At 43.1% G+C, this 25,738-nt stretch overlaps 3 long non-coding RNA genes across 5 annotated transcripts; 1 reads left to right on the plus strand and 2 right to left on the minus strand.

Annotated features, from left to right (window-relative positions):
* Positions 1-731: 731 nt before the first annotated feature.
* Positions 732-6,420, plus strand: LOC127291853 (uncharacterized). Of its 2 annotated transcripts, XR_007844789.2 has the most exons (5): positions 732-1,032; positions 1,554-4,595; positions 4,702-4,790; positions 6,048-6,192; positions 6,315-6,420. It is a non-coding gene; the product is annotated as an uncharacterized lncRNA (long non-coding RNA). The 2 variants fall into 2 exon arrangements; XR_007844787.2 differs by having other exon boundaries at positions 1,554-4,790.
* Positions 6,421-6,868: 448 nt separating this feature from the next.
* Positions 6,869-10,532, minus strand: LOC127291847 (uncharacterized). 2 transcript variants are annotated; one of them, XR_007844781.2, is made up of 4 exons: positions 10,463-10,532; positions 10,277-10,352; positions 9,728-9,892; positions 6,869-7,257 (listed from the first exon to the last, which is right to left on the minus strand). It is a non-coding gene; the product is annotated as an uncharacterized lncRNA (long non-coding RNA). The 2 variants fall into 2 exon arrangements; XR_007844776.2 differs by having other exon boundaries at positions 6,869-7,263.
* A 6,391-nt stretch (positions 10,533-16,923) lies between these two features.
* On the minus strand, positions 16,924-17,643 carry LOC127291868 (uncharacterized). The gene is made up of 3 exons (XR_011755188.1): positions 17,441-17,643; positions 17,288-17,362; positions 16,924-17,086 (listed from the first exon to the last, which is right to left on the minus strand). It is a non-coding gene; the product is annotated as an uncharacterized lncRNA (long non-coding RNA).
* Between the last annotated feature and the right edge of the window lie 8,095 nt (positions 17,644-25,738).

Here is a 25,738-nt window from a genome sequence, read left to right on the forward strand (position 1 = left end):
GGCATCAGGCAGCCTCCAACTACGGCAAAAAATTGACGCATCAAGCCAGCTCTTCCCTCTCCTTCTCAATTGGCCACTTTGGCGGATCGTCCTGATGTTGGCCTTCGGCTGATCGGCTCCGACGCGCCAAAACTGAGGCTTCTCCTGTCAAGAATTATTAATTCGTCAAAAACAATTGGAAATATATGTGAGCAGTATGGAGGAGGAGGCAAGCAGCAAGCTGATGTGTGGATTCGTCTTGCCTTGGCTGATGGTGCCACCGGGAAGCTCACACACATGGGGGACTTGAGCAGTGCGACGACGCGGGCGCTGACACCGATTGCCGGTGGGCTCCTTCTTTCAAGTCCCGCTGCCGCTGATGCCAAGAGCGACCACCGTGAGCTAGCTAGAGGCAGGCGCGTGGCCGGCGGCGATGGTCACTACTCACTAGCGGCGCGGTAGTGTTGGAGGCTTCGTCAGTGACGGTGGATTTGACTTCGATCCGAGACCCACGGGAGACATACGAAATTTTATCATCTCTATATATTTTCATTGGACGCATCTAGCGGGCGACCGCTTGCTTGTTGGTGCATCCGAGCGGACGACAAAAAAAGAACACTTTTCCTAATAAACAGCTGTCTGTTTTGTAATTGGTGCACAGTCACATCTTTCACCGTCCGATCTCTTTCACGAATCTCTGCGCCGTAAGCCTCTCTTTCTTTCATTTTCTCTTTGGCGTGGCCGTCCCGTGTGGGCTGAGTCAACGAAGCAGCCTTTGAGTTCTTTTTTTTTCGAACTTCATTTCCTTCGTCTTTCTCGTTTCTCTCGGGAGAGGAGGTGGAAGCCATGGCGGAGAGGCCTGCGGCGACGCCGTATCCTGCTTGGCCGGTGTCGGAGGCAGAGGGGATTCGCGAGCTGGGAAGACCGACGACGGGCAGAGCGCTGATCTCCCAGCAGCCGGAGCGAGAGCCGCGACTCGCATTCCCCCTCGAAGTACGATGAATAGATCGCCGATTCGCGACCGTCAAAAGCATGTGCGCCGACGGGTTATGGGTATGCATCGGACCTTCTTCCTCTGTTGGTTGAGTTATCTGATTTCGTTCTATTATCTGGTAGGCGTGATGGTTTTGCTTGGGCGTGGTATCGCCGTAGCGTTGTCGCCGTGAGATTTGAGAATTGGATTTTCTATTATTTGTGGTTGGGCCAGCTCGTATTTTTGTGGGAGCACGGAAGATGTAGCTAGAGAGCTCGGATTTTGGCGTTAAGGAGTTCTTCCTCATTTGGTCCACTCTATTTCTTCCTGATGCTGGTGGTTGGGCTCTCTGTTAGTTTAGGTTTCATATTTAGGTGCGCGAGCTTGTTGATTATATTAGGCTTTTAGTTGATTTCAGGTTAGATTGAAAGTGTGCGCACATGTTGGATTAGTTAGGGTTTATGTTTGTGTCTACTTTTGAGTATTTCTGATCAGCGGCGGAGCCAGCTCATGTTTAATGCCTGGGCAAGTTACAAGTGCAGCAGCTAACCATTTTTTGCCCCAAGCAAACCCTTAGCTGAATCAAGTTTCTCTGCTGCAGTGTCAAGGAAATAAACTGGTGGGAGCCTCGGCAGCCACCCGGGCACGCCAGGTGCCGGCTCTGCCACTGTTTCTGATGTATGGTACTGCTTTTTATATTATTGATGGATTTTTTTGATTGAGATAGGTTCTGTTGAAGTCTGAGATTGTTGTAATTTTGACTTTTCTACTATCCATCAGCTATTTGTTGCTTAGGTCATGTTATATCAGACAACCTGAAGCTTTTAGAATCACTCATATGTTATCATCCTCTATTGCTATAGTTGCTTTTGAGTTCAGCTGTCTACAAACCTGGATATCATTCATCGTTTTCTATTAGAGTTTATCGTTCATTGTAATATGAGTATGCAGTGGCGAAGCTGCAAACAAATACATGGGCGGGCCAACTTAAAGAAGAGGAAAAATATCACGTCTTAGCTAGTGTGCTGCTACTGTTAAAGTGTTAAAGGCTAATTTGGAGATACAGGGGATTTTTCTTGGAAAATATCCAATCGCTAGCTAATAATCTGCCAATCTGGGAAAGAAAAATATAAACATGCTAGTGTGTTGTATTTTCTGCAATTGAAGGGAAAGTGGACGTGAGCTGCTCCATTGATGCATGGGCTTGCTGCTGCAACGCCGTCGACGCTGCCAGGCAGGTAGACACGACAGGTTGTATTTCAGTCATTATCGGATTTCAAAATCATCCTATTCAGTCTTGTTATATTTTAGTCTTTCAACCTTCGTTTCTTTCAGTCTCTCGATCTTCATTTATTTCTGTCCTTCTCATTTTTCTATGTTTTGTTCTTATGTTTTTATGGCCTTCTCATCGTTCTAAGTCATGTTCTTCAGTCTTTCAATCTTCATTTTAAGGAACTTCCTCCGACCTTGTAAGCCTACAAGTGAAGAACTCACTAATCTCGAGTCCACCATATATGGGAGAGCTCACTAATCTCAGTGTTCTTTAGTGTTTCATTCTCCAGTTACCTATTTGTTCTTTAGCATTAGTATTCAGCTTTCTGTTATTCACTGTCAGTCATCTCACTCTTGTTCGTCTTCATTATTTCATTCTCTCTTTGTATTTATCCAGTGCTGATTTCAGTACTTCAGCATTTTCATGTTCTCATTCGATCTTGAGCCTTTCAGATTATTTTTTAGGGAAAATTTGCTACAGGACACCGTCATTTTTTGGTATTTGCTGAAACACACCGCTCGACTGTGTCTTTGCTGTTGGAATTAAGCACGTCGATGCCAATACGGCATCGTGCGCATTGTCGTATACGAGTGGTATACGTCCGTGTATACGAGTAGGTCTTGTGTTGTCCAGTTTGTGTAGGATTAGGAGTCCTAATTCTACTAGGTTAGCTACACAATGACTACTATATATACACCTGTAACCCCCTGTAATCTGTACCAAGAGAAAAGAAAGAAAGAGGTGTTACGAGAGGCTCGACACGGGCCTCTAGCAATCCAACAATCGTGTCTTTGCGTGTGTGTTCCGACGAGACAGAAATCGTCACAAGTATCGATCGTTCGCTGGTGTGTTGATACGTACCTGAAGCTAGCTATCTAGGAAAGCAATCTAGATCAACTAGCTTATACGTACGTATCTTGCCACCAGCTAGCACTTGCGCGTCTTGCCGGAATCAAGCCAGCTTCGCTACATACTCTACGCGTCTGTCTTGCCGGAAAGTACACGGCGGACTTCGTCGCTAGATCGGGCCAGTTCTAACATTTGCTAGGTACCATTACAATTTTGTGACATATTTGCCAAAACACACCACCAGCCCAAAAAAGGTAAGTTTTGCACTTTTGCGTGTGATGATTGGTTTTGAAGACAAAGTGCAAAACTTTCCTTTTTTAGCCATGTGGTATGTTTTGGCAAATGTGCCACGAAATTGTAATGGTACCTAGCAAAGACACAATCGAGCGGTGTGTTTCAGCAAATGCCAAAAAACAACGGTGTCCTGTAGCAAATTTTCCCTTTTTTTTATAGTCACTCAGTAACTCGTTTCTTAGTGTATTTCTTAAGCATCTGAATTCTCCAGTCTATTTTATTTGACTTTCAGTATTTCACTTTTTCGTTACTTCTTTCATTTTCTGTTTTTAAATTCTTTGTATTTATCAGGATTCTTAAGTATCTTGGTTCAGTTCTTATGTTTTTCACTACTTCAGTTCTTCATTCAGTTTAGTTTTCAAAAATTGTTGATTTCAGAGTTCAGATGCTCTTCGTCAGTTTCTTTCTTAGTTCATTCTTTCTTTCTTAATTCATTTTTTTTATTTTCTTCATTCCCTCAGGTGCTAGTCCTTCTTTCTTCAGTCATCCTTTATCCATGTCATTAGTTCTTTAGTTATCTTTCTCTATGTTGTCAAAGTTTCATTCATTCCTTTTTTTCATTAAATTATTCTTTAGTCCCTTAGTCTATCTTTCTTCATTATATAGCATATGTAAATGCATTTGAAGCATCTTTTCTTGATTGCTTCATTCACTTGCATTTCTTACTTCATTCTCTCTGTCTATCTAACTCATGGAAGTGTATTGATTTTTCTTCAGACCCCAGTAATCAGTCATCTGTACACAGTGTATGTTTCTTCATTCTTATTTTCTCTCTCTTCAGCCATTCAATTTTGAATTATTCAGTCATTTGTTTATTCAACCTTCTTTAGTCTTTAATTGTTAAGTTTGTTGTTCAGTCCTGAAATTGGAAGACTTCATAGATTCGGTGAGCCTATACGCATTGTCTTGTCTTTCAGTCCTTCTATTCTTCAGTCTGTCATATTTCCTCGATCATCGGTTACTATCTCCATTTTGTCCTTCAATATATGTTATGTCCTCTTTCTTTTGGTCCTATGTTCAGTCATCCCTCCCTTCTTGGTGCCCTACTTATGTCCTCTGTCTTCCTATGGGTTTATATGCACTTCTAGTATGGGAACCATCAGCAAGTCCATTGAATTTTGTTGCCCTTCTAGTGGAAGTTCCCGGCTGAACCTGATTCGCTAGGAAGTGGCTCCGCCACTTGTGGCAAGAGGAAGTGCGTGGTGCATAGTAGACAATTTCTCTCAGGTAGTCTAGCCAGGATATTTGTGGTGCATACTTGATGCTCTTTGTCATGATTTTTTTATTAGTGCTTGCCTCAGTTTGGCATCTTAAGATTATTATTTAACAACAGGAAGTTACTTAGCGGTAAACCCATAGCAACAGCTTGGCCCGCAACGGAAATTGCAGCAGCTCCCAAACCTGCAGCCACTACCAAACCTGGTAAGTGTAACTTGGTTCAGTATTATCAGTTTAATTTTCTGGAATGCTGTGTTTGGTTGCACTGAATTGGGGCATAGAATTGGAATTTGGGCCATTTCCACGAATTCCGCCGTTTGGGCTGCCCTTGGAATCCTCGCTTGGAAACCTACCAAACTTCCGAGCGCGGAATCGTCCTGTGCAAAGAGCCGTCCCAACTTTTCGAGCTCTCCTGCTCGGAATCGCTCGGAAACGAGCGTAACTCTTCGCTCGCGTCTCCTTCCTTGTTCCCCCTCGCTGTGTGCCTCGCTCACCGCGCTGCCCTGCCGCCGTGTGCCCATCGCCGCGCTCCCCGCCGCCATGTGCCCAGCCGTCGTGTGCCCCTGCCTCCGCGTGCCCCCACCCCGCCGCAGCGTTGCCCCCTCCTCACACGCCGTCTTCTCCACCGGACGGGACCTCCCGCCGCCATCTTCTCCCCCTGAATCGACAGCCTACCGCCGTCTTCCCCAGATGCGTCAGCCCGCCACCCTTTTCATCCCCATACGCGAGCACCCACCGAACCCTAAATCACAGAGGGAGGCGGGAGGGGAACGGCGGCGCGTCAGCGGTAGGGAAACGGCGGCCACTCCCCTGGCCATCCCCCGTCACCCTTCTCTCCGGCCACCGACGGCCCCTCCCGCACTCCACCGCCGGCCACGGGCTCACCGGCGGCTCCGCCTGCACTCCACCTCCGGCCCCTCCCTTCCCTTGCGTTGACCCAAAAAGAATACCACAAATTCATTTCAATACTGCAGTCCAAACATGATTAGGAATTTGTACCACCATTTGATTCCAAAGGCAAATTCTAAGCACACCCAAACAACAGATTTGGAATTTTAGTCCAATTCATTTCCATCATGGATTTGGAATCTTTGTCCAATTCAATTCCAAGACCAAATTCTGTGCATCCAAACACAACAGAAGAGTTTTTCCACACTCTTATCCTGTAGGTTTTATTTACCCACACACATGGTGTATTCTTCTCTCATTTTTAAGAAGATGAGGGAAGTTTGTTAATGAAGTGTGGCTCATAGGGGAACTTACATATGCGGGGCAAAAAAATTAGACGAACTTGCTGATTGTTTCCATTCGTAAATGCTAGTTAGCTTGGTTTTTCATATTATTGTTGGGCTTTACTATCTCGATTAGTCTCAAAGAGTGGGTTTCATTGTGCTTTTATTTCAGATTTTGCACTTATTTTTTGTTGGATGCTGGTAGTAAGTTGCATGTAGTGTGTTCTAGGTATGTGCAGTTAAACAGGAGTATAGAAAAGCAGGTGTACTCCAGTCCTCAATCCAGTTTTGCAATCTGTGAACAAAATTCACGTTTTCGCGTGACATGGAGTTTCAGGAGCACACCTTGGACTGACTGGAATCTCCAAATTGAAGTAAGTTTTACTGCAGGACCGGCTTGTCCTTTTTCTTCTTTGTTTTTACTTCTAGATCTGATTCTTCACCTTCTTTTCCCTGGATCTTTTCATGTGAGACTTTCTCGATCTTGATCTTACAGAAACGAAAAAAAGGCTATGGCAGCTGGAGCAGAAGGAAGAGGTGGTTACACTCATGTTTCAGTTTGCCTGATGGACAGGAAGGTCGATCAGGCTTTATGATACTAGATGACCCGTTGCGCTATCGCGCAAATAGCAAAATCCGTACATAAGGCACTGAGCATGTGTTTCCAAAGCAAGAAACGTCTAAATCAGTGCAAACGAAAACGTATTAATATGCCAAAGGATACTAACCTATAGGATGGTAGTGTAACAATTAATTAATTGCCGTGCTTAAATATATTTTTCTGGTGCCTTTTCATGTCTTTACTTGCTATACACACATCAAATATGACGCTGCCTCTACATACAAATATTCAGAAACTTTGACATGTTCAGAAAAGGCCGGACCCAGGGCAGAACTGAAGCCATATGCTACAAATGAACAAAACCAAAGTTTATCATGAGATCCAAAGCAATAAAATATTCACATACGATGAGCTTACAGAAAATAATGGTAATAATCAGTAAGTGAATACATGTTGATAATCAGCAAAAAATAAAACGCAAAGGCACCTATAGAAAAATAACTCATATATAGCAGAGGATAATCAGTAAGTGAAATAGGTGATCAGGAAGTCAACAATAGCAATATTCATCATAGATAGAATCAAAAGCTGGCACCTTAGTCACATACATAAATATATCACTCATTCTAGGCACGAGTGGCGCCCCATTCTATGTCAAGGAGCTCCTTTTGATCCATATTTGCAGCCTGTCCCAAGGTAAATGCGACCTTGTGGAAGTGAGAAGAGGAACTGCTACTGAAGCTACTATAACTTTTTCCTCTTTTTTTGCTGCCTTTTTACCTCTTAGGCAGCCTGCTGCAGATAGGCAGCTCGATTCACTGTCATGAATAATTTCTTCACTCTCCAGCCGCTGGAAGACTGGTCTCTTCTCTCAGACCTGCATCTTTTGAGCTAATCAAAAATTAACCAGATACAAGAAAAAAGGGGGAAAATGAAATGTTAATTCCGTAGGATAGGAAACTTGACCTACGTAGGCTCACAAACATTTTATGTGAGCTATGTAGCCAGTATGATTGCTAAGCTACAGGAAGCCAGGAACAAAAATATTTTATGTTTTACTACTTCAAACTTCATAAATCGTGATAGTAGGATAAAAAACACCAATAAGTAGAAAAGAAAAAACATGTCAAGTCAATCTGTAGATCATAAACCTATGGGTCCACAAACACAGGGACCGTTTATCACGACCGAAGGAAAACCACTTGGGCAGAGAATCTAGGAACACTTTAGGGAAAACATCAGTATGCTGATTAAGTCCAAGTCGTGCCATGATTTATGATAAAAGACATACAAGGTAGACTAACTTGCAATTATTATCTCTAGCTATTTGTATAATTAGCAGAAAACCTACAACAATTATGTAATGGGAAATGACAATGCCCTTGGCGCACATCTGAACCATATATTGACTAATGAAGGTTATATAGAGTACGAACTTATCAAATTTTAACTATGTGTATTCCCTATACTAAAGATATCTTGAAAACAGTAACCGAATGAATGCCATTCAAAATAGCCATTGTGTGCCACAATAATGATATACTCTGAGCAAAATACAGCAATAATATTACTGCAAGAAGTAAACAATTTTAAAACAAAATACACAAGTGAAAACTGAAAAGAAGAACTCAATGCATAGTTTTCAGTAGCGTGGCGATGTAAATCTCAAGTGAATGGGTCCTTCTAAAATAAATACAGGGTATGTAAATAGAGCATGGAGAAGGAACTTACAAATGCATGTGGAAATTTTTATTTGCAAGGGAAATTTAGAAATGCACATGGAAGGCTTAATTAGGTAATTGGGAGGAAATATATTAGAGAGGGAAGTAAAAAAAGGAAAGCAGAAAACAACCACATAGCACGATACATAGGGAGGCTGAACTGAATCAAGTGAGGAAATATCAGTACACAAAAAACCAATACACAAATCCGAAGTGCAGTATATACAGCAGGAATGTAGACCCGAAAAAGAACACTGCACCTTCTGCTTGAACAGGTCATCCTAAAACTACAATGCTTATTGGTGCAATCAATCAGTTTAGTAATAGCAATCAACAAAACCAGTATGACAACACGTCCAATTTTTTTTTAAAAAAATCTAAAGATTTTAGATATATGGTTGTAAAGTAGGATTAACCTGGAGAAATATGGAGTCGCAAAAGGTGCCACCCTTGGCTTTGCTCAGTGAAAGGAGATGGCACTCATCACGGAAAGAGGTGCATGGCTAGCTTCTAGCTGAATATGCACCACTCACCGACAAACAAATGGATCCGATGACACAATTTCTAGCCTTTTGTGGTTTCAGGCTTGGTGGACATTTTAGAAATTTTTCTTGAAGTTGTTTTAGGAATTCGACTATTTACTGGGCTCATCATCCAATCATTTGATCCAGCTACCTCATTCTCTTCTCTGTTGTGTTTCCTTGTTAGCTACGAACAAACATCATTCTTAGATTGCGAAGGCATCACACTATCTTAATGCACTTCGAATCGGTTTCCTTATGTGCATCAAGTCGCTGCGACCTGAGCATGCTCAGACTTGTATGAAGAAGCTAAACCATATGCTACAATTGAACATCTATATTATAAGGATCTAAAATACAGCTCTAGAACACCCCATTTTACGCACAGGCTCTTTCAGGTTTTAGCCATGCAACTCGGTTTAGTAATTTTGAAGTGCAAATTTGTATTGTATTAAAAGATTTTGCTCACACTGTCAAACTACATGAGCGGCATACAGTTTTCACTAAGCAGGCACAAACAGGAACAACTCATCTTGCTTAGGAACATAATCTTGGACACCCATGCATTAGGAACATAGATCAACCATGCTAATGGTGCTTCTCCCAGACATTTTATCGGACATATGGCATGCACTAAAAATGGAACATCAAGCAAGAAAGGATGGCGACAGGAGATGAACACGATATAAATTCATTCAGTGTCCAAGATGTCCTAATTGCTCCAAATCCCCAATCCGGATAAATCAAGACAACCAAACAAAAAAAAGCATTAGTGCATTACAGATATAACCACACAAAAAAGCTGCACAATAGCTAGTACTAATCAAATAATTTACTTGTGGCCATAAATAAAACATGAATGGTTGTCACTCTGAAATTTAAAAAGAACGATACCTATACAATAGCTAGAAAGCAATACTAATTGTCACACTATCCTTTCTCTGGCAAAGTATTACATGCAATAAGTGGTTGAGCCCCATGTGCATTAAACATCCTAAAGCAAAAGCATACATGGAAAGAAACATTACACACTTCACTCTGTTTAAGTACATTATATCTACCACTAAATAGAGGGGGCATCATAATACACAGTAAAATCCATTACCTGCTTCTTCTAACCCCTTACGTCGACATATGTAGATGAAAGCCTCCAATTATTAAATGATTCCTAGTTTAACTGAAAGGCAGTTGCTTTTTCTTTTGAAAAATATTTGATAGGCCTTGCTGCAGGTGAGAACAAATATTTTCAGTGAGCTCCGTCAACAAAACCCTGCAGCCAATTATGTAGTACTTTAATATGATAAAATCCAGTTGGAGCAAAGGAAATAAACATCTAGGTACCTATGCAGAAGTTTGAAGCAATATGAGGCAGTAATCTGCACATAGAAGAACTGTACAGAGTATAACACGCTGCAAATGGCCCAACTAATGTACTGTTGCTATAACATGAAAATTTGAATTGTGTTAAAGCGACCAAGAAAGGTAAATGCATTATCAAAATTATAGAATGTAGATTGGACGTGCAGATTTGCTACCCTGGCTCCGAATATGTGTGCATCCTCTTTAAATCTTTGTAAGGCTAGATATAATCACTTAATCAGATTTAGAAAAGCTTCAACAGCACGGCGGGCTATTAAATGCAGTGGATAATCACCATTAGCACAATGGACAAGAACTCATGATGAAGCATGCAAAGATTAGCGTAGAAGATGTGGACGAACATCCTAGACCTGGATGCAAAGAAGAAAAGGAAAATTAGGCAAACCAATTAACAAGAACAGGGCATGGAGGGCAACGAACACAGTAAGCCAGTGTGAAAGAGAGGAGAGAAGAAACCAACCTCAACCGTACGCATGCACGACAGGAAACTCCATGGGCAGAGAAGAACGCTGAACCAACGGTGGTCAGGCGCTCATCAGGGTCACAATTTCTGTAGTTTGACCAATTCCTTTTATCATTCTAAATTTCCAAAGATGCGCTGGCGGCCAGATGCAGCCGGTGCTGCTCACCATGGAGGCACAAAGATAATCACTTCTCATAACCTAAAAAGGCACCTTATCAGCTTGCAACATATATGGTTGGTTGGTAGCTCGTAGAAGAATAAACACCAAAAAATTACATATCACCCTTAGTTCATAGTCATTGGATGACCCCCTTTGCGGCCTTAATTTATATCGGATTAATGAGTAATTTAGAACACTTGAAATAAATAAACCAATTTTTTTCAAATCACCATAACTTTGTGCATAAAATGATATGCAACAGTGTTAAGCGAGGCGCAGGGAACTGAAGCAAGAATGTATTTATTTCCATATACAGACTACAGAGCCAAAAGAAAGCAAACATTCGCAGTACAAGAAAGCGGAGCACAGCAAGGACAGGCGAACAGACAATCCTAGCAAATCTTCAGGCTGTGAAACAAAGTACAAACTCAAATTCGCAAATCATCAGGCTGTGAAATAGAGGACAATCTCATATTAGCAACACAGAGGACACGGTCATATTAGAAAATAGTCAGGCTCATATTATACATTATAAAGATAAAGACTAAATTCCAGAAGAAGCAATACAGCCTAGCAAAAAGAGACCCGTTAGACAAATTTCTTCTTATGCCTGCAGCTTTTTTTTCAATAGACTACTCTGCTATACTGTATTGATTAGTTGTCATAGAAACATGTGTGCTCCTATCATCAGGTTTCCACGAATGTTGTTTGTTTACCATAAACTTTAAAGCCGTGTCAGATTGCAAAGCTATTTACAGAAAACTGAATTCACCACTCACCTGCAGCTAAGCATAATAAAACCAAGCTACAACAGTAATAAATTATTTTCTGGAAGAACTAATGCAATCCTTATGTATAGAAATCTGCCAAAGTAATAAAATAGAGTAGGCATTCTGCATTCACCTAGGATTAACCACTGAATTATAATGCACCAGTGTTGGTCGTTGACACTGCTTATAGGAATCTTCCGCCACCCAAATGCAACATTCCAAGCTGCGGCTGCACATCTACAAAGCGAGAAATAGAACTTTACCATCTTAGAGAAGAATTGAATCAAACATTTACATAATGCTAGAGCTAGAGTAAATAAACAATTAGTAACAGGCTACTATTCATAGAAAAACAGATCCAGGGATCAAAATAAGAAAAATCATTACTGGAAAGTTATTACCACTAAGATTGTACTGGCAAAGATCATACAAAAATGCCACTTACCAATAAAGAATAGACACCTACATGTGACCTGCTTGAGGCCTCTATTGGAGGCGTTGCTGTTGTCTGTCATCTAACCTACAGATCATGTGGAATTACATCCATGACAAACATACATCAGATCCATGTGTTCCTTCATCTTGCAGCAGCACACACGCATCAGACAGTACCAGCAGCACACGTACATCAGGCAGTAGCCCACAACGACAAGAACACAAGCACAGTACCCGCATCCAATCGATGAGAGACAAAGAAAGGAAGCAGGAACTCACTTGCCTGACGGAGACGAGAAGGCGCTGAGAAGGAGGGGCATGGGCGTCGTGCGTGTCGCCGCCGCCACTGGTGGACGAGCTGCACGCGCGTGGCGAGCTCCCGTGGCTCGTTGCCTTTCTATTTGTTGCACTCACAGTAGGCCGAATAAATAAAGTTTGCCGAAGAGAGAAATCATATATTTTACACTCTGAAATAACCCAATTAAACAAAAGCATAACAAATATCACTATATCATCCAATTTTCCAGGCCACAAAACATCTCACATGTGTGTGTGTGCAACTGAACTCCAAATGCTAGCAGCTCACATGGGACCAGCAACAACTATTTTAATCAGTTAACCAAGGATGCAACTAAACTCCAAATGCTAGCAGCTCACAGACCAGCTAGTAGCTAGCCTCCAAATGCATGCAGCTAAAATCCAAAGCTAGCAGGTACCACTACTATAATAGAGGCACACCAGAACCACGGGCATACATAAGAGAGAAGAGAGAAAGGAGCCACGGACATTCAGAAAACAGGCCCTGGGAGGCGGAGAGAAGATAGTCGATGGGGGAAGAGATAGGAGCCATACCTTGCTACCTTTCTAGGAGAGGGTTGCGCCAGAGAAGAAGCGGAGGAAGCTAGCGGAGGAAGGATGCTAGTGTGGATTTGGCGGGGGAGCAAGTTGGATACTTCCTGAGAGGAGAGAGCTCCTCTCTCTCTCTTTGTCAACCGATTTGTGTGGACCGGTTTGCACATCTCTCTCCCGTCTTTTTTCCCTTACTCTGCTCACCCAATTTCCCTCCCTTCCTGCTCCAATTTATGTTTCTTGATCAAGCTGGCACTTGCTCTTCTGTTTCCGCTCACTCTCCATGGCGTCCAAATATGCTCAGGGCGCAGTATAAGCATATAGTCTAATTCATCTGAAAAGTTGCGAGAGATGCTTAAAAAAATCTAACATTCAGGATCCAAAGCACCAAATGTATTTCTGAAAAATAGAGTATGTAAATCTTGAGATCTAGTAGTATAGTACCTTACAACCTTGACAACGTCTGTGAGCATATTCACAAACCCATTAGCATGTGACAAGAACTACCAATACCACCCTTTAGCGCCTGCATGGTGAAACTCAGTTAGATCAACAATTTAGCACCTGGGATTAAACGGTAGCAAAATCATAACCACCTAAAATAACAATTCGAGTAAGAGAGGTAGGGAAATTATTTGAAATTGTTGGATCATACCAGAAGAGGAATCTTGCATGTCTGATTTCTTGCCTCCGAAAATACCTCACTCAGTACATAGTAAAATCCAAAAGCTGATTTGTGTAGTGTGGCATGCATTAAAAGGTTCAAAATACTCCCATCCCAACAAAAATATCAGTGTTTTACATGTCATCTACAACCTCTTGAACCGTAGGCGAGAAATATCAGAGTATTAATACATAAATTATAGCAGGCAAAGGAAAAAGGCATCACAAAGAGGCCATAAACTAGAAGAAAGTGATAAACTGGGGCTAACTCGTAATATCCCAAATCATCAATTGGTTAGTTGGCCATGCTGCATTTGCAGGTGGGAAGGCAGATCGTAGTCCTGGCTCTGCCAATCCTGAAGAGGAAGTTGAGTGACTCCAGTTGGCCTCTGAGAGCACTCCCAGAACCATCGCTCACATGCCCGCTATTTCTGGCTGCTCGAACTTTATGGTTGTGCCCTTCCCTCTTTGTCATGATAACAGAGTTCACATCATATGACGCCCTTTCCACATGCTTGCCTACTGAACAGACAAGGTGGGTATATTTGTAGTAGCTCCTCAAAACAGTAAGACTGAGTGACACGTGAAGTCATTGAACTGACCTTGGATTTGGATTTCCTTTAGCATCCTTCTGACCTTACTTGCACCAACAATAAGAATTAAAAAGATGCCAACCTTGGTTGTCTTTTGAACAACACGAGGCTCCCTTATGGCCATTGATTCTGCAGCCACCATGCCAATTGTACTGGTGGTGACGGCACAAGTAACGCTTACAGTAGCTAACACATCTAACTTCCTAAAAAAATAACAGGGTCATCAATGACTACTATATGCTATATGTGAACTGGTTAATAGGTAGGTGACATTAACCTTCTTTTAGATTCAGTTTCAAGACCTAATTATCCAAGAGGTTTTCCTAGTATCTAAGTCTCAGAACATCTGAGATATAGATCGAAAGAGAAAAGATGCAATCAACAATGCATATGTAATACCATATTTTCTAAATACAGTAAATAACCTTGTGGAAAATTTGGGAAGAATAAAACAGGCGAAAAGAAAAGGACAATGGGCATGTGAAATAAAACATAAAACAGAGTGATATGTACTGACCCTGGCATGTGAAATTTACGGCACTCACTCCCTGTGAAATACCATTCAGAAACCAAAGAGTGCGAAATGGCAATTTCCTATATTATCTAAAAAGTAATCTCGTTGAACCAAAACAGTGAGTCGGAAGTTCTTTGAGAGAACTATACCAGAGAGCTTCTTAGTATGAGCTGCTTCAGTCGTTAGTCTGTCTAGGAAAACAAAACATGGACAATATTTTTATTTGAAGCCTGAGATACTGCTTGGTTCAACCTTAGTAGGTGCTGAACTATTAGATAAATTTCTATATATATCATAGAGTTTGTTAACACACTGGTATACTATCTGTCAAACTATGTAATGTGAAAACTATCTGTCGCCCCGCATCCCTCGAGTCTGCGCTGGTGCTCAATTTCACACAGGAGAATCTAACAATTTTATGTATTTATAGGAGTATAAGACCCTAAGAAAATTACCAAATTTCTTGCTGCGCAAAAAAAACAAAACATGGAAGGAAGTCATCCAATAGAAGAAAAGATAAAGATACTTAATGGTCGCAAACTACTATTTATGATCCAATTAATCGAGGTTGTTCTTTCACCAGGTCGCATAAATGCTTGGTCGGTAAGAGTGTTGTGATTAATAAGCAGTTCAACGTACAGTAGAAGATAGAGAGGAAACTGAGATAGGGAGAATGAGCATACATGTAGGCTGCAGCCAACCGTGGAATCAACTAACACAAAATCCTAGCTGCAAAACAAAAATTTGTTCTTTCAAAATTCCAGCCAAAAAAGTCGAGAATACCACAATTACTATAATACACGGCAAGAGACCGAACTCTACCGCTAACACTTTAAATGCTTCAACTATAGAGGCGACCTCTTAGTTACCTAGAACCTAACCAATTGGCGATCATGTAAGAATTCCAGAAATAATAATAATAATAATAACACCTACAGGCGTGTCAACAAATAAATAACTTCTGGTTACTGAATCATTCGTGGACTATCATCCTACTTACCATAAATGTATAAATACATCACACAAATGATTAGGGCCAGAGATCCATGGTATAAAACATCTCTACATGAAAATAAAAGCCTTAAAAATGTAAGAGAACCACGCAATTGTATCTCCTCTGGTTGAGAAACAATTTTCAGCTCTAATGATAAACAATAGCAGAAGGGGAAAACAGGACTAAAGCTACCATGCCAGACAATAGCATTCAAGCTGTGTCGAACTGTCCCTATCAATATAAGCAGCTACCAATTTTAACCTGAACACCAAATTATATGGAACGGACATCAGTTACAAATTACAAGATGTGGCGAAGGGAAGGAATTCCTACTAAATAAGGAAGTGTTCCTGGATTCAGTTCAGTAAGATATTTTAAGAGGAAAAAGGCATGCATTCAGGCTACATATGACCTAACACAAAGCATGGATTCAGGCTATATATATGACCTAAACACAAACATGATATCATAGCTAAGCATCTCCACCAGATCTAAGCTAGGAACAGAGTGCATTAGGCTTGTCAGAAGGATTTTAAACAAGCTAGCTTAGCTTCACACCCAAGTCACAAAGTATCACTGGCTTCAGTGTGGACATGAATGCTCTCACTATATTATGTAGCAGCTCTAACCAAACTTCAGAAAGGCTTGACTACACTACTCTTATGAATAGAAACCATATAAGCAACAAACAAATATGCAGCAAGAATAGATTGACTACACTACTCTTATGTTTTTTTATTAGACTCGTGACTAAAACCCAGTAATAAGTACATAAATCCTCTAAGAGCATTTGACAATAGAGATTGTTGAGGACAAACTTACAGAAATGACGATGAGGCAAATGATATAAACAAAAGTGGCATCTAGCACCATGAGTCAGCCCTCTAAATACGGAAACTTCATAACTGGAGTGAACAATTATCCTACAAAAAGAAAACACCAAATCAATTCTAAGGACATTCGCAACTCACAAAATTGAGAAATTAATTAATCACGCGCCATATATAGAAAACAACGGTCAGTATGGCAACATTATTAGTTCTTGAAAGGATAAGAGAGTTAAACAATGGAAAATAAGTACCATATACAATATTTACTTAAAACCTTATTCAACTAATGCAATCCTTATTCAAGCAACATAAATATAGAAGCTATTAGGAAATGCATATTCACACTCAAGATGAAAAATCAAGGGATGGTTATTATATTAGCATTCATAACAAAATAACCCTATACAATATTTACTTAAAACCTTATTCAACTAATGCAATCCTTATTAAAGCAACATAAATATAGAAGCTATTAGGAAATGCATATGCACACTCAAGATGGAAAATCAAGGAATGGTTATTATATTAGCATTCATAACAAAATAATAAAATAGAGGAAGATTCACCTACATAAGAGATAAGCACTGAATCCTCCTGCACCGATGTTGGTCGTTATCAACAACATCATAGAAATCTTGGGCCACCCAAACGCAAACCTTCAAAGTAAAACCTCAACATGTGTAAAGCATTCAAGACGTCAAGTAGAGAAAAAACATTAGCAAATTTGAAACATATGTGGCAATCTAACATCGTAAATCACCGGCCAGGTCCATTAAAGTGCTGCCAACTCATCTTAGCAAAACGAATCACATCCTAGTATTAGAAGGGAAGAAAGTAAACATCTCAGATCAAGAAGAATCCATCTAAAAATCTAGAAATAAAGAGAAAAAGAAGGGGAGGATAGTATCACGTCCTGGGATAAAAAGGGAAGAACAATACCACAAGGTAACATCTCAGATCAAGACGAATCCATCTAAACATCTAGAAATAAAGAGAAAGAAAAGGGGACGATACCTATGGTAGCCATGGAGTTCACGAGTACCAATGGGGATTGCTTTCCCTGTGGCTGAATCTGCTGGACGACTAAGCCTAGCCGCAAAATAAATTAGGGAGGAAGAGGAATCAGAAAGAGGAGCCCGGTTGCAAGGACGAAACGAAAAAACTTACCCGCTGCAGCCATCGGCAGTCCACCGCCGCCGTCCACGAGACGACCAGCCGTTCCCGTCTGCTCGCTGCCGCCACAGTCCAGTCCGACCGCCGCCGCCATCAGAGCTCCCGGAGTTCCTCCAGATGCGCCGCAAGTTGCTTCCGCTCCTACCGCTCGCCAAGTCCGCCCACCTCTGCCACCATTGGATTGGGGAAGGAGAAGAGGAGAGGGGACAAGAGGTGGAGATTGGGTGAGGAGGAAGGCGGCGGATTGGGGACGAGAGGACGCCACTGATTGGGGGAGTGGTTTGGGATATTTTCTCCGATCCAGGGTTTCACCCGCAGTCGCCCCCACACAGTAAAAAGAAGACGAAGAAAGACGACACAAGCGGGCACCTGCGCTGTCTCCATTCGTCGGCCCCATCCGCGCCTGGTCCCACTCGGCATAGACATATCCAGAGGAGCAATAAGTGAAAAAAGAAATGACAACATCCAATGGCTGTAATGAAAAGCGGGGTTAGAAGGGAAGAAAGTAAACATCTCAGATCAAGAAGAATCCATCTAAAAATCTAGAAATAAAGAGAAAAAGAAGGGGAGGATAGTATCACGTCCTGGGATAAAAAGGGAAGAACAATACCACAAGGTAACATCTCAGATCAAGACGAATCCATCTAAACATCTAGAAATAAAGAGAAAGAAAAGGGGACGATACCTATGGTAGCCATGGAGTTCACGAGTACCAATGGGGATTGCTTTCCCTGTGGCTGAATCTGCTGGACGACTAAGCCTAGCCGCAAAATAAATTAGGGAGGAAGAGGAATCAGAAAGAGGAGCCCGGTTGCAAGGACGAAACGAAAAAACTTACCCGCTGCAGCCATCGGCAGTCCACCGCCGCCGTCCACGAGACGACCAGCCGTTCCCGTCTGCTCGCTGCCGCCACAGTCCAGTCCGACCGCCGCCGCCATCAGAGCTCCCGGAGTTCCTCCAGATGCGCCGCAAGTTGCTTCCGCTCCTACCGCTCGCCAAGTCCGCCCACCTCTGCCACCATTGGATTGGGGAAGGAGAAGAGGAGAGGGGACAAGAGGTGGAGATTGGGTGAGGAGAGGAAGGCGGCGGATTGGGGACGAGAGGACGCCACTGATTGGGGGAGTGGTTTGGGATATTTTCTCCGATCCAGGGTTTCACCCGCAGTCGCCCCCACACAGTAAAAAGAGGACGAAGAAAGACGACACAAGCGGGCACCTGCGCTGTCTCCATTCGTCGGCCCCATCCGCGCCTGGTCCCACTCGGCATAGACATATCCAGAGGAGCAATAAGTGAAAAAAGAAATGACAACATCCAATGGCTGTAATGAAAAGCGGGGGTGAAACCACACTGTAGCTGGCGAATTTAACGGACCAGATGAATGTGCCCCGGCAAGGCCCCTGGCTGGCCGAGTAGCGTTGCATCCTTTATAGGAAGAATTTCATCCATCTGGTCTTTGCATGTTCTGGGCTGAATGCACGTGGGCTGAGAAAAGGAGCCGTTGAAACTCAACGTGGAGTTAAAAATGAGAATTAAAGAAAACAGAAGGAAATATGTCTGTTTTCCGCTACTGAAAACAGGCACTTTTTTGGTTAACTGCTTCATTTTTCATTGAGATTTTTAGTTGTACAACTGTCATATTCTGATTGGTTGTGGAAAAGTGTCTGTTGGTGAATTGAAAAACAGACAGCTGCTATATAGTCACTCCCAAGAAGAAAGCATGTTTAGACATCTAGTAATTGTAGTACATGTACAAAGATGACGCCATGCACATTTTTTTCTTCAAATATTTAAAATCATATAACTTTTATGCTAGATGTTGAAATTACCATCCGCTTTCACTTTTGAATTTCTCGCGGAGAGCACTTCAAAACTAGATCTCATTTCTATGTATTTTGATGAAGTTTTTTCTAAAGCAACTTCTACGTGCGATAAAACAATTATAATGCGGAACGATGCAACTTTAGTGCAGGACCAAAACAACTTTGCTGCACAGTGTAAATCTACATTCACAACGAAAGTTTCATCGCTGGCCGGCAGAGTTGCTCAGCCATGCATCAAAATTTATTCGGTGGGCACCACAGTTGCTTCGCTAGACGTCAAAATTGGGCCGTCATAAACCAAATTTGTTGTGTCGAGTACCAAAGTTGCTCCGTAGGATACTAAATTTGCTCGGTCAAACGTCAAAGTTGCTCTGCAGGGGTTCGAAAATTCCATCATCGGACATCAAAGTTGCTCTGTCGGCTCCAAAATTACTTGGGCGCCAAATTTGCTCCGTTATAGCCATGGGTTTAACATGTAATTATTATATTTCAAGTATATAACCACGGTTGCTTATTTTGTTGTTTCACATGCGTGCAGGCGAAGAACTTCCTGCGTAAGCTAGTGAAGAGCAACGTGACAAAAGGCTAACAGCGCGTGCGGCGCGTGTGATAGCTCGAAACGGCCCGTAGCGCGTGCGGCGCTCGGCACGTCCGTCTGGCGGCCGCCCGCCCGTAAGATTTCAGGATTTTCATTTGACCGCTGTGCTTTTAAGGTATTTACGGAACTGTCTATGAATTGAACTGTACAGCTCACACCATAGCCCAGAAGCTAATACTGAAAGGAACATCCTTATGCTTGGACGGGACTTTTGGACCGGACTTCGTAGAATTCAGCTAGGAAAACTGTAAACTGATGAACAAAACTTCAAAGCTTTCAGGAGCCCTTTGACACGAGAGATGAAGTGAGGATAAGCACCTCGTGGGGCTCAGCTTCAATGTATAGCTGGACTTCATTTCTTTCTTCATAATGAACCTGAGCAACATCTAATTTTTTAGCAACGCCTACTTCGCACTCCTCTTCCTTCCGTTTAATTCCTAATTTTATTACGATTTACTCATTTTTGAAGATGGAATCCTACTCCGGGATGTTAAGTATATAAAGAGGCAATGGAAAAGGTATTTGCTGGTGTGTATTAACATGTAGTAAAAAAATATTTAAGGGTACATATATGATATATACTCATGTATCAGTTCATATTGTTATTATTTTTTCACATGAGATCTGTATTTTATTATCCGTTAATTTAGGATTTAGCCAAGTACACTATTATTTTGTGGACATTATTGTGCATTGCTATTTAAATTCACACTTTCTTTACTCTACTCTTTATTTTTCTAACCAGGTTTACTATTGACTAATTATCCTTGCTATCATGTAACGATAAAGATCTGGTCCCGAGCTTTATGGTAATGAGATACCTAATATTATATGTATTTTTGGTTCGATTATATGGTCTATTTTAGGTCCCAAATTTGGATTTCGAAATCAAAAAGTAAGTGCACCGAGCGGTGCGGCAACAAGAGGGACAAAGGAAGCATTGTGGGCAGATGACCTGACCTCGAAGCGCTCCGTGGAAGCAATGAAGCTCGGTGAGTTCAATGCTACACCATCACCATACAAACCTTACTTGTACGCCTTTTTGATCGTATTTTTTCTCCCGGTGCAACGCACGGACATGATCCAAAAGCACAACATAGCATGTATATGTTGTGGACCCCACCACCACCTCGGCCTCTTCTTCTTCGGCCACCACCACCTCGGCGAGCTCAAACACCACCACCACCACTCTCTCAGGACAAGATCTTCACCCGGGTGATCTCCCAATATGCCCTAGCTTTTTCATCCATTGAGCTAGGGTCCATGAACATGATGGTGCGGTCGGCATCCTCCCTCTCCTTCGCCAACTTCTCCGCCTCAAGTGCAAGGCTTTGCTCTTCTATCATCTTCTCCTTGGCCATTCTTTCTTCATATAGTGCAATCCTTCTTTGCTCCACCTCCTACTTGGACCACCACTTCTCATCCTCAAGAGCTTTGAGCTCCGTCCACCTTGCCTCGTTCTCCTCTTTGCGTTCGGCCGCAAATGCCTTCTTGGTCTTAATAATAGCATTGAACTCATCTTTGTATGCGGCCGCACCTCCCCTCTTCTTCTCCTTTGCTACCTTGGCACTTTCTGGCCTTTTGTTGAGGTCTTCTTCTTCGTCATCAACATCATCGACATCAATGGCCGTGGTGATCTTGACCTCTTGGGTGTAGTCTCATAGTTTCTTCTTAGCCACTTCTCATGGCCCTCTAATTCCTTGTAGCAATGAAACACTGTAAAAGCTTTGTGGGTACCCTTCTTTTTGTGATGCTTGTACACTTCTTGTTGCAATGGCATATATTGGTTGACTGGCACACCACTTGCTGGTGAATTGTTCACCGTCTCAATGGCGCCGGACCACCGGTTGCAACACTCAAGTATTGCACCCAAACAATGACTAAGAGAGCCTTGGAAGCAGTAGGACAGTATCTTGACAACATTGCGGTAGTGCTCTTCAATTCTTTGCCAAAACTTGTCCCTGCATTGATCGGTGCCAACCGATGCATCAAGCGAAACGTTCATCCAAGCATGTCACAATGCAACGTCTTCTTCTTCACTATAGTTGGCGGATCTCTTGTTCGACTTCTTGCCCTTCTCTTTTGTCGCCCCCACATCGGTCACCTCTTCTTCGGCTTCTTCCACCTCGGTCAACTCTTCTTCGGCTTCTTCATCCTCCGTGGCGTAGCTATCACCATTGCCGAAGTTGAGCTCATCGAGGCCTTGGGTGTGTGAGGAATCCAATTGAGACATGAATTCAGCCACCCCAATCTTGGTGGCACTTGCTTGACTCTCGGTCATTTCGTCGAGCACGTCGCTAGCGGCCACTTGAGGACGGGCAACACCGGCTGAGAGAGAAGATGTGGTCATCGAGGAAGCCATGGTCGTCGAGGAAGCCTTGGCCTTGCGCATAGTCGTCGAGATCGATGTCGTCGTGGCCTTCCTTTTCCTCTTCTCCGCCGCCAACTCAGTGAGGGCTTGCATCACCGGTGTCAGCTTCCGTAACTGAGGGCCCCTCAACACCGACGCTAGAGGAGGCTTACCCACGGCCGCGGCCTTGACGGTGCCCTTGTTGGTCGCTCCCGCCGGCCACACCGATCCGGTGTTGCCCAACCTCTTCTGCGGCACCGGCAGCATCGCGGGGCCGATTCGACCCGCAAAAACTCCGGCGGGCATGCGGGGACGAGCTCTGGTGCCATTCCGGCCGCTTGGGGGAGAAAGGTGGCGCCGACGGCGACGGGGCGGCGGTTTTGAGCGGGAGTGGCGGCCGGACGGGCGGGAGCTCAATTTTTGGGGAGGGGTTGCGGCTAGGAGGAAAGATGAGAGAGGCGCCTCGAGTTTTAGGGATCACTATCCTATCTTTCCTCCTCTAACCGTTTTTCAGCTTCGGCTAGAGTTGCTTCGGCCGTTAGCGGCGCATATTTCCTCCTCTAAGTCGTTTTTGTACTTCTGCTAGAGATGCTCTTAGCGTTGGGCCAGCAGCACTAGTAGCGTCACATGGTCGGTCGTTGGTTTGTGTTTGTGCTAAAAAGTTTGAGGTTAGTGTTTGCGTTGATTTTTCATGGATGCTTGCTTGACGAGGCAATCTTCTAAGAGCTCTAAGCTCCCAGGGTTGGAAGAGTCTCTGGTTGATTCGCATGTCGTTTTCTTTGGGCCTACATGATGCTGAGTGTGTGCCTTTGGATTTCAGAGTCGGTCACAATGTCGGTTTATGTGCGTCGGTTGTTGCGTTACGTCTCCGTCGCCGCTGGAACAGGTTCGAAGGAGAAAGAAAAACTCATGGTTGCATACTTGCGTGTAGATCTCTCATCGGTCTTGCATCCCTCCACCTCGCCGTGCCGGTCGCCGGTCGTCGTCTTCTGGTGGTTGTGGACAATGGTGGACGCCGTTGTTCGCTGACCGCGGAGACGAGCACCTCCTGGCGATTCCAGAGGGCAGACACCGCGCGCCTGGATCGTGCTTGACGCAGACCAGGCGGGGGTCGCCGCCGCCGCCCAGTTCCCCTCCGTGGCGGCTCGCCCCATGCCAGCGCCGACGTATACTTCCCGGTACCTGCCAATCCACTTCCTGGAACTCGAAGCGGAACCCCAAATGCGTCGATCTGACGCCAAGCCCATGGAGGAAATGGCGCAGGGGCGGCCTCACTTTGTCGAAATGCTCAGGCAAGCCTCCATCCAGTACGACCACCCACATCCTCAGGTTAACGAAAATGGAAATTGAAGCTAACAGAGCAATAGAGACAGTGGTGTGCGTAACATGGAAAGCGTAAAGACGACGAAAGTTCAGTACAGACTGAAACAGGGAAGGAAAATATACGACGCGGATTTTCTACCCGCATGGCTAGCTGTGCATAGGTGGGCTAGCGTTGGATACAGGGAGTATGAGCTCTCACCGGAGTAGATTGGTTCGTTTTGGAAGTATGTGAGGAGCAAACTCCGTCAGCTTTTTCCGTCATGGGGTGCGTGCAACACACACACTCGGCAGGGAAACCTCGTCTAGCACTCTACTGCATGGAGTTTGAATACTGTATGGTGGAGTGCATGTCATTCTGTTGCTTCTACCCATGTAGTGAATGCGACCGTGTTGGTACAAACAATGGACCTGTCGTTGGATTCATATGAAATTTATCTCCAGCTTTATTGCCGCACGGCTGCTACTCGTTTGACAAGGGATCTGCATTATTATTTTGGTGAGAGAAACTAGAGTGCACGTCCTCCTGACGCATATAACCATGTAGTTCATGTCAGTGTGTTGCTTCAACCATTGGACCGGTCGTTGGATTCGTATGAATTTTTTAGCTGCATCTATGTTGCCGCACGGCCGTTCAACCTGCAGTTCATGAGCCGAAATCTAAAAGGATGTGTACCTTAAACCGGAGATAAAAGCTTTGTGACGGATCGACGAAGGTACCCGTCAAAGAACCTGGTATGCATTGCCACATTTCTGATTTTTATTTGCAGTTTAACTTTTCCGGTTTTAGGTTCACCCAACCAAAGAAATCGTAAATTTATTTTGAATCAGAGGTTGGAGCAGAGAAACAAATCTGCTGACGATCTAAGGCTATGAATTTTCTTCACAACTTATGTTGAATGGTTAAACATGCACTTAGCTTCAGCATTGTCACCACAATGAAATCATATAAATCTGCAAATCAGAATTTTTTGTAGACACAAATCCATCATCCTGGCACTATAAACTACAGAATTATCAAAAGTAAATCAGACTAATCATATGATGGAACCAACAAGCCATTCCAACCTCAAACATATGTGCCTAATCACACAGAGCCTTGCTACAACCTAACAAAGTGTAGACCAGAAAAAAAAAGAATAAATGAAGGGGAATTAGCCCATCGACAACGATCTCTAAAATGAATGCAATCTGACCAAATTACAAAGAATAAATTGGGTAAAAAATCCTACTCTAAAATCACAAGAAGCAGATGCACCTTTTCTACTACTGAAAGAAACCGTGCTCTGCAAGAACAAATCTGGGGACGGATCTTTACAATTTGCTCTAATATCCAATGAAAATATATGATAGACAAATTTGTTCTAGCATCCAAAGCAATTACATAATCTAGAGAAACCTGAAAACAAGCCGGACTGCATTACGCTCCCTCTGAGCAGGTTGTTGGCTGTAGGTCCTGCGGCGACACCATGCCCTGCATGGAACTCCGGCAGCCCTCCGGTGAGGATCCGGAGGCCAAGAAGCATGAGGTTCTCGTGCCCAGGGAGCTCCGGCAGGAGGCTGGCTCCCTTCGAGTTCTTGCTCCTGTCCATGATCGGCAGTTCTTGCTCATGTACGGAGTTTTAATCACTGAAACAAAGGAAAACAATGACAATTCTGGACAACGGCGCTACGATTGTTCATGGTCACCACTGCGTCCTTACAAAACCAAAGGTAAACCGACATTAACGATGCCAAATGATGATTCCAAAATGCTGATTGGCGTTGGATCATGGCCGCTACAAAAAAAAATCAATAAGAGAAGATGAGAAAAAATATTCTCCCCAGGATCAAAATTTCCATGCTTTACCAAAAACTCCGATTAACAACACGCCCTACACACACAAAATCAACATCGCACAGTGAAGCAAAATCCTAATCAAAAACCAGATCGAAGAAAAAACACGGACGACCTCGTGGTGACTCAACTTATGAAAGACAAACTGGTGCTCAATCCATAATGAAACGGCAAAATATTAATGTGTCCAAGATCCACAAAAGTAATGAAGCATGCACCCAAAAAGGCTTGAAGCTCATTGATCGATAATTCGATACGATAAAAATCAATTAAAATGGCATCAATCAAACGAGCTGAAAAATCCATCCCATATACAACTAATCAAATTAAATCAGTTTAGCTTGAAAATCCTTCACAGAACCAATAA

This window comes from Lolium perenne, chromosome 1, assembly GCF_019359855.2.
Source record: "Lolium perenne isolate Kyuss_39 chromosome 1, Kyuss_2.0, whole genome shotgun sequence".
NCBI lineage: Eukaryota > Viridiplantae > Streptophyta > Magnoliopsida > Poales > Poaceae > Lolium > Lolium perenne.